This window comes from Esox lucius, chromosome 22 (genome assembly GCF_011004845.1).
Source record: "Esox lucius isolate fEsoLuc1 chromosome 22, fEsoLuc1.pri, whole genome shotgun sequence".
NCBI lineage: Eukaryota > Metazoa > Chordata > Actinopteri > Esociformes > Esocidae > Esox > Esox lucius.
The window spans coordinates 17,767,886-17,781,647 of NC_047590.1; positions in this window are offsets into that span (position 1 = coordinate 17,767,886).

A 13,762-nucleotide genomic window follows, 5' to 3' on the forward strand; every position below is an offset into this window, starting at 1 on the left:
AAGACATGCACGAACGCAGAAATGGAGGGCTGAGGGGAAGGAATTGATTGTGTGCTTTAGCATTAAGTATAATGCACTTAAGTGTATGTTTTGGATCTTCCATTATAGAGGCCAGCCAAAAGAAATTACAAAAGGGGATGCCTTACTCTGATGTTAGGGAAAGCGAGGTGCTAGAAAATGATTTTAGCAAATCAGTTGAGCAGATGCGCAGGGCTGGGGTCAATTCTGGATTCAGTTGGCACTTGGTCTTAAATTCTGATACGCAACACTGCATTTTAAGCAGACATTTGATTAGAGAATGATTGATAATTGAATATATATCCCTGATTTCTAAACAACAGCTCAATTAAATTCTGCTCAGTTCACAGCTTATCAGGACATTCATTATTGTACATTGTTGAACATTATTATTTATTATTTTTGACTTGAATTGTGTTATTACACTATTATTCTGTAAAATGCAGTAAATCACAGTTTGTATGGGAATTTGTTGTAATATTCTATGCTTAGAGAAGGCATTTCAGATGTGCATAAATTCGATCAGCCATCTTAAACCAACTGACTTCTCTTCCTTCACACTCCCAGATTGTAGCAGACTCACATTATAAAATGTACCATACATCTGAATATGCTGCTAAAATGAATGCGCTGCCTGCCTCTAATAACTGATCTTCCTCTTTTATACAGATCAGACACAGTTCATGATTGTACCACCAGAGGTCGCCACTATCTCACGTGAGTGAGAGGTAGGTAGGGAATATTTTAACAGTTCAGTCAATGGCATCCATGTAACAGCACTCTATCAATAGTCTGGACCCTCCACAGTCTCCACAGCCCTTCAGACTGCTTCCTCTGGCGCAACACGTAAAACAACAGTTGAACAACCGCTCTACCTAAATACTTTAAAACATGGATGTCATTAAATTCATGCACTGCTCAACATAAAAGGTAGTTTTAGAAATTAGGCTAAATGCATGTTAGCATTGAGTTGGCATCTAATTGTTATTCTGGGACCTTTGTGACCCCAAAATCATTGGCGATTGGGTTACAGATTTTTTATGTCTTGATTAAGTATTGTATTTTCTTTTAACAATTCTACCTGAATTCAATGTACATTTTTCACTAATTCAAAATAATGAGGACCATGTCATGCTCATGTGTTATGTTTGTGGTTTTGTGCTCTAGGTCAATCTTTGCCCCCAGTCACCAATGATGTCTGGATCAGTACTAGTGCTATGTAGTTGTTGAAGTGACTTTCCCCTTTTTATCTTTGAATTGTACTGGTCTCATCTTGTCATCTTTTCTTATTCACAGAGACAGTTGTTGGAGCAGTGATGGGTTGTCGAAACTCTAATATGTTGAAAGACAAAAGGTCAAACTTCTCTGTCACATGTTCATATTTTCACATCAATGTTTTTATCTTTCTTCTTCAACTTCACTTTGTTTTACAGATTCATATTATATATATATTTTTAATTATTGGACATAAAACATACAAAGTACAAATAGTACAGACACATCCTTTTAATGCCCTATTGAAATACCTCTACCCCTTCCCCTTGAACAAAAAAGAATAAATGAAATTAATTATTTAAAAAGATATAGATATGTACATCACTTGAAAAAGACTGTTGCACCATCTGTTTTCTTGCAGTTACAGCAATTACACTAACTTATTACAGGTTTTAATACATTGACAAATATTAATCACAATAATCATCACAATGTACTATCCCTTCCCTCGCACGCCCTCTCAAATCCCTTCAAAATTCTTACTCCAGATCAAAGATAATTGCTAAAAAAAAAGAAATGTTATCAGTACATCTTCTCAAAGTGTGTTACATTTCTTTCTATATGCAGGAAAGACATTGATCTTTCAACCTGGCTGATACCGTGGGGGATTTGAAAGATTTCCAATAAAAGTCTTTGACAATTTTTTACAATCCCTTGTTATACTCTTTGCCAGACCGCGTAAGCTGAGCAGAAGAGCGAATGTCCCCGACCGACCGACCCTTGTTAAATAGTGTAGTCATTAGAGACGCAGACTACAGAGCAACAGGTCCCTCGTTCAACTCCCTTCACAATCAAAACACATTATGCCTATGGCTTAGAAGAGAAGGGGAAAACGTTTCTAAAATGCTGACAAAATTGTTTCCAGATCCTCAGAGTAGAAAGCAAAATAGGGTTTCTGGTATACTTGGAAGGACCCAACAACAGTGGGGCACAAGAAGGAGCAAAAAGGGAGGAGAGCCTGCTTCTATTGAGCACCACTTGGGACTAGGGGGAGCATTACACCAGACCATTATCTCTTGAATATTGGCTGCCCAGTAGTAAAAAAAAAAAACGAGGTAAAATTGTAATTTCAGCAGATTGGATTCTGCCAGTTAAGGAGGGAGGTAGACTACCCCAACGTTTTAAATCTGCATTACCTCATGTGATCAGACTTAGTTTCATGGAGAGTAGCTAAAGATTGCATTACATACACATCTACAGAAAATAGGAAAATCCAGAGGGAGACAAACGGAAAGGCAGGGCCCCAGGGAAAAAGGTGCTTAGCAACAGGGTAAATCGAAAAACATAAAATTTTCTGAATATTCAGTTTTAACCTGAAAATTATCCAAATGTATTTAAAAGATGCACTGTTATCGAGAGAGCTGACAGGGTTAGTTATATATAATAATAGATGAAAGCTGGTTGTAAGAATGCCAAGAGTGTGCAAAGCTGTCAAGTCAAAAGGGTGGCTACTGTGAAGAATCTAAAATACAAGTACATTTTGACTTGTTTCTTTCTTTTTTAGTTTCTAATTTATTCCATGTGTTATTTCATAGTTTTGATGTCTTCACTATTATTCTACAAAGTGGAAAAACAGTAAAAATTAAGAAATACCCTTAAATGATGAGGTGTGTGAAAACCTTTGACTGGTACTGAAATCCAACAGGAGTGCCGGCTCTAGCCTTTTCGGGGCCCTAAGCAAAATTTGATTTGTGGCCCCCCTTCACTTATCGGTCCAGGGTCGCTTATGTTGCTTGTGCCTAGAACTGGTCCTGTCCAACAGTCACAGCACTGTCTGGAGGCAGACTAAATAGACTGACTAAATGGACTGACTAAATTGTTACTTTATTGAACATCCTACTTACAATACATCCTAAGTAATTGATTCCAAACTCTAGGGAATAATCTCAACAAACAACACAAGTGAATTAAAATACACACATTTTCAATATTGTTAAAAACCAAAGGTCTGAAATATCTGGCACCTAATTGAGACTTCTCAAAACAAGTTTCAAGTATGTTAGGTTCTAATGATGGATACAACAGTGAATAACCATATCAATATTGCATGTTTAGACGACCAACAGATTAACAAACACAAATGAGCTGTGCCCATAGTCTTTAGTCAAAATCCAGATCAGCTGCATAGACAACCTGCTAAAAGTGCAACACAAACAGGTGGACCCTGGGCAGGGACAGTCACGACTCACCCGGCCAGTAAGTCCCAAGGTCCTGTCCAATGTGCTCCTAAGAATTAGATGCTCCTAAGAATTAACAGAACACCCGAGAAATTACAGGGAGCACTTACAGTAGGATCTATCAACATAGAACAGAGTTTAAATTGATTCTAGTCCTGTGTCACATTTACTATTGTAGTGTAAAGCTAAGGACTGTGGCTCTCTTTCTGGTGATCATGAGGTAAAAACTCAGTAAAGACCTGGTAGAGGACTTTGGCCCCGTTGTTGCAGGCTCCAACTTAACTATTAGTCTTTGTCTAGGCTATAAACATTGCAGGCTAAAATTATGGACTTTCATATTTTTCATGTCACTTGTGTAATAAAACAGACATTTTGTATCAACTAAGAATAACAGACTTTATAACTGAATAAGTGAATTTATGGTATTACTTTTAACCTACAAAGCACTACATGGACTTGCTCCTACTTACCTCTCTCAATTGGTCCAGTCAAACATACCTATACATGCTCTAAGATCACAAGAAGCAGGCCTCCTTGTTGTACCTATATTTCTATACAAACAGCTGTAAGTGGGGTTTTCTCTCATAGAGCTCCACTGTGGTGGAATGATCTGCTGATTGACTCATCTCTTCAGCAAAGTCTATGATTAAGTGTAGTCTGACCCAGGGGTGTGAAGTTGAACAGAAAGCCACTGGATTTAAAAGCATCCTTGTTAACTTTGCCAGACAGGCTCTCATCTCCACTGGGATGTCCTCTCTCCAATGCCCTTTGGGGGCGGAGTCACTGGCTTTCTTTTCTCCTTTTCTGTTCTTGTGTCAAGGGAGTTGGTGACACTCCGCCCTCTTTCAGGGTGGTTATAGTTGGTTGGTGTCCTTTTGGTCAAAAGATTTGCAATGTGGGTGGAGTTACTTCCTGCCTGGTGGGCCCTATCAGGGGTTTCTGTCGGATAGAGCCACAGTGTCACTGGACTAGGGATGTCACGACATCAGAAATGTAGTAGTTGATTCCAATACCAGCTAAATTCCATAATTCTCGATACCCAATTAAATATTGCTGTAAAAAACTAAAACAAAACACCAAAGGCTAAAAAACACCCTTCTACTCAGAGTGCTGTAGTTTAACAGTAGTGACATGGTGACAGACCATTAGTCCAGAAATATTTACTTAAAACACTAACATTATATTTTGATGACAGACTGAACTGTAAGGATGGTAGCCTAATACTACGAGCTATGGTTACATTACAGCCTAAACACGGTAGCCTTTAGCATTAAGCCATTGCAAACGTCGCATGGAACATATGTTACACAGCAATGCCAGCTGTCTCAATCAGAAATAATGGTACTGTGTATTTCAGGATAAGGATATAACAAGGATGATACTTTTGGATATGTTGTTAATGTAACGTGAATTGAAACCTTGAATTCTTTAAATAAATCTGCATATCAGTCTTTGAGGTTCATTGCTAAGTTGGAAGTGTTTCCTCCTCTAGTCTCGAATGTTTGAAAGCACCGTTTGCTATGTGGTTTTTGCGAAATTATTAGTCTCTGATCATCCGCCTCGAACGCAAAGTTTGCAACTCTTACTGTTTTTCCTTTTTAACGAGTCGAGGCAGAGCTTGCCGGCATCTGTCACGTTTTGGATCCTGCGGTACCTCTGGTATTGTGCAAAAACGAGTACCTTCACAATTTCCGAATTTTAGCATCGACTTGGTACCGAAGTATCGGTTCTCGTGACATCCCTACACTGGGGGGGTCCCTGTCTCAGCCCTGAGATTTTATCCTGCTATATTATTATGCTGGTGGAGTAAGGTCAGTTCCCTTTGTGAATCCAAGGAATGTGTAACTTTCCTTGTGCCCAGTCCTGTTAAAACTTAGGAGGGCATGAGCCCTTGGACCAAACCTCAGGACTACCAGGCCCAAATGACTCATATCTGTCCCTGTCCAAAGTCCTCATGGTTGTGATGCTAAACAAGTTGCCTGAAGATTCTGGCTGCCACTGCTCTCCCCGTACCTGATTGGCCCTGTCCTTGTCAACCTGGTCAAACAGCTGTCTTGGATTGTTTTACAGATTCTGGACACAGCCCACATGCACTAATCATCATAATCTTGTACTTTTATAACCTTCACCCAGCACAGTCAGAAGATAACTAGACACTCCTCCGAGTCTGGCACCTCCCTACGTTTCTTCCTGGGTTCCGACCTACTAGGGAGTTTTCCTAGCCACTGTGTTTGCTGTTTTGGGTTTCAGGCTGGATATCTGTAAAAGCACTTTTGCTGATTTAACCAGAAAAGGAACCAGGCAAGCCTAGTTCAGTCAGGCCTACGATTTGAAGGGATGAACATTGTCTGGTCTCGGTCCGTGATTATATGACAGACAGTGTCTTTCACCATTATGTTATTTAAACAGTGGGAATTCAACTTTATCCCAGCCATTACATTTTTGCTGAAATAACATGGTCAACAGAACATTTAATAACAGAACTAAAGTGTACTTTTGTACGAAGATTACTGTAGATGGTCGTCCAAACAATAACAGTTGAATAGCTGACCACTACGCTATGTGAACTACGAGGAAATTGAAAGCCTTGTCTGAATCTCAAATCACATACTACATACTATGTACTTCAAGTACATACTTCACGGATGATGGTGAAGTACTGTTGTGTATATAGTAATCTAGTATACCAGTACTAGATTAGGTAGTAGGGACATACTACCTCGTCAGGAAATTGTGTCTTGACATTAGATCATTTTATCACACATTAACATCATTAACATCGCCAAGATTGAATATGTAGCTAGACACCATTAATCATTGTGCTAAACTGTGTTAAAGATTCTTATTAAGTTTACTTCCCCCACAAATAGCATCTATAAACTGTATGGCTTTTATTAGCCAGTAATAGGCCTACTAGTATCTACTTCTTACTTAAAATAGCCATCGAATTAGCCATAGAATTGAGCAATTGCTAGCGATCCTGAAGATGAACTTTACACTCCCAAAGCTATTTCATGGCACAACACCGTTCGTTTTTCTTTCATTCATGAATGACATTGATACAATAACTCAATATAGATCAGATAACTGACTATTTCAACAAGTGAAGATAGAATCGTGGAAACCACTCCTCTTTTACTGTGCAATTGGTTGTGATCTATAGGCCAATTACCCCAAAAAGCATGAACAGATGCGTACTTCAAAAATCCATCAGAAATATTTGCAACAAAACCGTGAAGTTTTATTTTAGGGGTACTGTAAGTTTTAGTCTATCCTGAACAAATCCCAATGCGTAATGTTAATGTCTGCAGTGAGATTTAAACACCAGTCGCATGCATGGAAGGCCACTTCTCTAACCACAACGCTATTTAACAAGAGGTAGTCAGTCAGTCACTCAGTAAGACATTTGTTCTTCTTGGCCGGCTCAGTGACACAGTTCGGCAAAAACAGTTTTTTTGTACTTGACTACACTGAGGGTGTACATCATCAAAAACATGCACTTTTTATTAGTGCTGTTAAAACAAATAATTGCGCACCGAAATATAGGTGATGTAATAACACACATGCAATCCTTCCCACCCTGGGTCTACTTGTCTGAGACCCGAGTGTTTTGAAAGTCTGTTGATACGCCAGCACAAGAATAGTAACATTTTTACTGGTATAATAATTTCAAGCTGCGAGTCCAAACTGTATTACCTTTTGATGGTGCTGTTTGTACCACTATTCTGCTGTCGTTTCATTGAATTTCATGTAACCTAAATCATGATTTCCACAAAATGGCTATTAACTTGTCTTTTATCACTTGCATGTTGGTTCCTTTTCTTTTTCCTTTAGCAATAACAATCTATTTGATTAACACGTGTGTCCTAAATTATAATCTGTACATGACATACTTTTAAAATATGTATTTGGTTTTTATGTATTTTTTATTTAACAGTATATCAGTTATATATAAACCAGAGTAGATATTGTTCATTTATTTTATGATGTTCTCCAACCAAGACATTTGTGATATGTAGCGTAGGTGTATTAAGCTACAGGGAAGAACTGGTTCTTAAATAGGATTACATTAGTACTACTCTGAATCTCTCCACAACATCCAAATGAACCTAGGAAATAAGACGTTTCAGTTCAGGAGAGTGACCGAAAACATAACCAGAAAAAAGCCTTATATTTATTACTTGGTCTCAAGATAATGCCAGTGTGAAATATGTATGGCCCATTACTAGCATGGAAGTCTTTCTCTGATGTAATGCGGTTTCATACTTCAGGTCACTGATGACTTTTCCGACCACAATGTGAAACCATGTACGATAGCATAATTGAAAATAATTTACAGAAAACATTAGTTCAAATCGAACAGCCACAGAGCCGCAAGAAGTTACATGTATATTGCTTCTCTACTGTTTTCTAACTATGCAGTATCTCACAAAAGTGAGTACACCCCTCACATTTTTGTCAATATTTGAGTATATCTATAACAGTGTAAAATTGCTGTCCCCTCAAAATAACTCACACATCTCTAAAGGTAATGCTGTAGCCGACATGGCTGCTAAAGCTGCTGCCACGTCTCCTGTCTCCCCCATTTTGCAGATGGTTTCTCTGCCTCCAACTGATGTCTTCTCTCGTAATAACATTTCTGACTTACAATCAGGCGCTGACGTTAGGCCTGGACGACTGGGGCTATGAATTGCCCCGGATCTCAAATTGACAAAAAATCTCATCTTCATCCTTACAAGATGACCGAACCACCTCAACTGGCTCCTTTTAATGCAAAGGAGCAGCGGCTCTACTCAGAGTTCCTCACGGATGACTGAGCTTCTCACACTAAGGGAGAAGCCAGCCACCCTTCTGAGAAAACCCATTTCAGCCGCTTGTACTCGCGATCTAGTTGACCCACCCTTCATGACCATAGGTGAGGGTAGGAACGAAAATTGACCCGTATATCGAGAGCTTTGCCTTCCGGCTCAGCTCTCTTTTCATCACAACGGTGCGGTAAAGCGAATGCAATACCACCCCTGCTGCTCTGATTCTCAGGCCAATCTCCCGCTCCATTGTACCCTCACTCACGAACAAGACCCAGAGATACTTGAACTCCTTTACTTGGGGTAACACCTCATTCCCTACCTGAAGGAGGCACTCCATCGGTTTCCTGCTGAGAACCATGGCCTCAGATTTAGAGGTGCTAATCCTCATCCCAACTGCTTCGCACTCAGCCTGCGAACAGGTCCAGTGAATGCTGAAGGTCACAGACCGATGATGCCATTAGGACCACATCATCCGCAAAAAGCAGCGATGAGATCCCCAGCCCACTGAACTGGAACCCCTCCCCACCCCGACTACGCCTCGATTTCCTGTCCATAAAAGTTACAAACAGGATTGGTGACAAAGCGCAACCCTGGCGGAGGCCAACCCCCATATAGATAATCCATGACTAGCACAGAACTCTAACAACAAAACGACCACTCAAGTTCAGATCAGGGAGGCCGTTCCTCCCTATCACGCCTCTCCAGGTGTCTCCATCATTGCCCACGTGTGCGTTGATGTCCCCCAGCAGAATTATGGAGTCCCCTACTAGAGCCCCATACAGGACTCCATTCAGGGTCTCCAAGAAGGCCAAATACTCTGAAGTGCTGTTCGGGGCAAATGCACAAACAACAGTTTTCCCCCCACACAACCCGTAGGCGTAGGGAGGCGACCCTCTCATCCACTGGGGTAAACTCCAACATAGCGGTACTCAGCCGGGGGCTTGTGAGTATAATAATAATAATAATTTTAAAAAAATAGCCCCTGATCTATTCATTTATAATTCCGATCGCGCATTATGACAATATAGACGTATAGGCCGCTAGCGTGTATATCAACATTTTCCGCAGCTACATTCAAAACCCTGTACTTCCTGTCCCGGTTGGGGCTAAGACCCGAAAGTATTGTGATCCTAGCGACGCCTCTAGACACTATGGAGGTCTCTATTGGTGGAAGCGGTTAAAATGCTCCTTTGACCAGAAGCTGAAGCTGAGGGTTTGTCCTAATGATCTCCCTGTCCTTCTTCGCTCCTGTTACCTCATGTTGCAAAGTAGGCACATGGTCAAGATCATGTTTCCAAGGGTGGGGTTGTGAATATTGTACATAACTTTTGGTTTGCACCAGGATTTTCCCTATATGCTGAAAATGTCTGTGCAAAATGTGTGATTTGTTTGACACACAATGATGGATTTCAATGAGTTGACTCCATGCCAGGGATACAACTATTGCCTGGTAAGGGTGGATGCATTCTACAAGTGGGTAGAAGCATTTCCATGCAAACATGCCACAGCCATCGCTGTCGCAAAGAATTTCATGCAGGAAATTATTGCCAGAAGGGGCCTACCATCAAAATTGACATTAGAAAATGGTTCCCATTTTGTAAATAGTGTGATTGAATGCATCTCCACTAGTCTGAAGACAGATCTGCGCACACATTGTAGCTATCATCCAGCCAGTGGTGGCTTGGTTGAGAGTGCTAATCAGACTCTAAAAACCAAATTGACCGAATTGATGGCTGAGACAGGGTTGTCATGGGTAAAAGTGATGCCACTTGCCTTAATGTACATGCGAGGCAGAGAGCATCGTACTACGGGTCTTTCTCCTCATGAGGTGCTTATAGGCAGACCAATGAGGATGATCTCCACTCCTTTCCCACAGAATTGTATGACGCTGAAAGGCTGTGACCACGAGATGGGGAGTTATTGCATCGTACATTAACCATGTGTTGAAGTCTATTTGTCCTAGGGTGAAAGCAGCCCTGCCTGAGCCAAAAGGAGGACCACTCCACAAGATCCAACCAAGTGACTGGGTCGTCGTGAGGGACCTCCTTAGGAAGTATTGGCGTCAGCATAGGTGGTCGGGACCATACCGGGTGCTACTGATCACCCAGATGGCCGTGAAGGTTGCTGAGAGAGCTACGTGGGTCCACGCCAGACCCTGATGACGATGTATCAGCTGATGCCAGGACGATGACCATGGTGTAGCGAGGAGGGCTTACTGAAAGTCACGTTCTGCTCGTATTGCTCTTTCCACCATTATCTGGACCATAGAGGCTGGGGGGAACAACCGAGAACATGGAGGAACCAACAGCAGCAGTATTGTACAACGGCAGGACTTAAATAATAGCCGCCTCAGCGCGAGCCCACGGCGGGCTCAAGACTGGAGTCTAGCAAATAACAGCCGCCCCAGCCGTTACAGGAGGACCGCCCAACTGCATGATTGGGCAACGGCCCACGGGAGGCACCACCATGAGAATGTCTGGTGGTTGCTGATGAACCACACATTGTCCCACTTAACCTCACTTACGCTGAAACTGACCTGGACAAAAGGCACATGAATGTTATGCGGTTGTACAGGGGATCAATGTGAAGGACATGGATGAAAAGTGTAACGACACCGAGTAGATATTACTGTTTGTCTCATCATTACTTGCAGATTTTTTTTGTGTGACTGAAACAAATATAACAAAGTATTTGTCACCTCCCATTCCTTAGGATATGGGAAGAAATGTTTATGCATTATTCAAAGATAATTTTGCATCTAAACAATATTAGTTTAATGATGAATAATGGTAGGAGATTGATTTTTTGGGATAATAATCTGTTGCTCTTGCTGGAATGTTTTTTCATTGGTTGTACTGTTTCAAATTTCTTTTTGTTGACACTTCGTCTCGAAAAGAGGGAATGTGGTAGATATTCTTATTCCATAGTACACTGAAATCATATTGCTTATGATTTCAATCCAGTCATTTAGTAAAGCCATTGTGTGTTTCAGCTCTGCTCACTTGTACAGGATGTGCCTACGACAGATGGCTATAGTTTTGGCTAAACTTCTCAAGGGCCGTTAACATCTTGTTATTTTTCTAATCCGAAGTTCACAGAGAAGCTGGTGAGACATGTAGACTAACCATGCATAGGAGGGGAACACAGTGGGCTGTACTGAATGTATACAGGCCTGAGCTCAACCTACAACAGAGAGCTCTTGACCTGACTCTGCTGACAGTGTTGTTAACTGCTCAATCATATTTTCAATCAAATGTATTTATAAAGCCCTTTTTACATCAGCAGTTGTCACAAAGTGCTTTTACAAAACACCCAGCCTTAAACCCCAAGGAGTAAACAACAGGAGTTGTTGAATTTCAGTGTCTAGGAAAAAGTAAAGCTTTACTTGTGAAAATAATCTACATTCTCTGTGCCTTTCCCATTAGTGATTTCCACGACACACCCACACAATTTTTTGAGTCCTTTCTTCTGCCCTCGGTTGAGTGTATGGCTACTCAGCCTATGCAGCGAGCTAAACATACAATATGAGAAGATGGTTCCAGGAATGACAGAACACAGTTTTCTTCTTAGTGCCTTTACTGAAGACCTCTCTTTTTTGATTGATTTGTAAAACTGTGAACATACAAACAAATGTATTAAAGGTCCCATGACATGCTACTTTTTGTAGGCTTTAATATAGGCCATAGTGGTCCCTAGTACTGTATCTGAAATCTTTTTTCAAAAATTCAGCCTTGCTGCAGAATTATAGCCACTACAATACAGTCACAGAATGAGCTTCCTTCAAACGGCCCGTATTGGTGTCTGTGACTTTACATTTTTATGAGGATGAAAAAGGCGGGGCAAGGTGGTGGGTGGGCGGGGCATGGTGGTGGGTGGGCGTGGCCTTTACTATCTTGCGGCAAAGGTAACGTGGATGATAACAGCCTTCTGAGCCTACCAGTAGGCTAGCAGGCCCATTCTGACCCATATCTATGAGGCTGATAACCACTGATAACGCCCATTCAATCCAATGATAACATTCGAATCGCTTGTACAGGTTTGGGGTTGAATTGAAAACAGTAGGCATTAATCAAGGGAAGGTGACTGTGACACTTAGCATCCATATAATGCACAACAGACCAGAAATATGGAAAAGATGTAAGTGTGTTCTATGATAAGATGAATCCAGAATGCACTGAGCATTTGTGATGGTAGATATGGAAAGGTCAAGGGGGGAGTGAATCAGGAGTGGGGAAATAGCAGGAAATGTGAAAAACTCCAACCAGGATTTGTGTAAAAACAAGGAACTTATCAATAGTTGTAATAATTCTGTAACCCAGCTCAGGGATATGAGAACTAATAGAAATATTGAATCGGAGTGTCTATTTGCAACAGGGCGAGAACAGCCACACCGCAGCTAATGGGCTATTTCCACCCACCCAAATAAATGAGGCAAACCGTGACGGATAGCTACGTGCATGAACGGCAGCAGACACCAAAGGATAATGGTCACTTGGCATTGACAGCTGACTTTTTAGCGCAATAGGTAGGGCAGGCAGGCAGGCTTGTAGCGTCTAGGTCGTGAGTTCGATCCTCGCAGGGGGCGTGGCTTTTACTGCATTTCCTGGTACTGTACTTGTACGTGCTCAATGACAAAGTAAAAAAAAAATACCCAAGTTCAGAGCTACGTGCCTCAACGCTTGCAAGTGCATAGGGAGGATTCAATTAAATAAAGGTAGGCTATATTAAACACAAAATTGAACCTTCTCAACAACGCTGTCTTTTCTCGCTGTTTGTAGAATTCAACTAAAATGATTCAATGTGCCAACTTCTATGGTTAGCTATACCCAGCTAATTTAGCAAATGTTAGACGTCAGCTCTAACTGGCTACAGCTCAACATGCTTGGGCAAAATGTGAAATTTTCACAACTCCTGCAGTTGATCGAAATGCTCTGCTGTGTTGCCATATTAAGATTTTAACCACCAAAAATAGGGCTAATGGTTCGATTTTTTACTGTAGGAACAGATTTGTCCAATGTTATGTTGTTAAATTAAATAGTTAACGTTAGATGGGGACATTGGGGAATGGGTGAATTTACATGTTATCAAAGTTTCAAAGGTGCATTTGATTACCTGAATTTGACTTTATACATTGGTTCTTTTGACTTATGATTAATATTTCCAAGGCTCAGCACAGATATGCATGTTTTGTACTAGCCGACCAAGGCCAAATATGTGAATATAATGCTCATACGCGTGCATCATGCAAAAAATGAAAACTGATACTAGGTATTCTGGGTGTTTTTTGTTTTAGTGACATGTATACACAGGCTGTAGTAAAAAACCAGAATCTTACAGATGAATAAAGTCATTACCTCACCAAATCATAGGGTGTAAATGTAGCTCAATGCAAATAGTATTGGGGTGTGATCAGTTTGAGTATTTGCACTCGGGTAGTTGGCTACGGACCCATGGCTACACATTTTCTGCTATTAAATACAACTG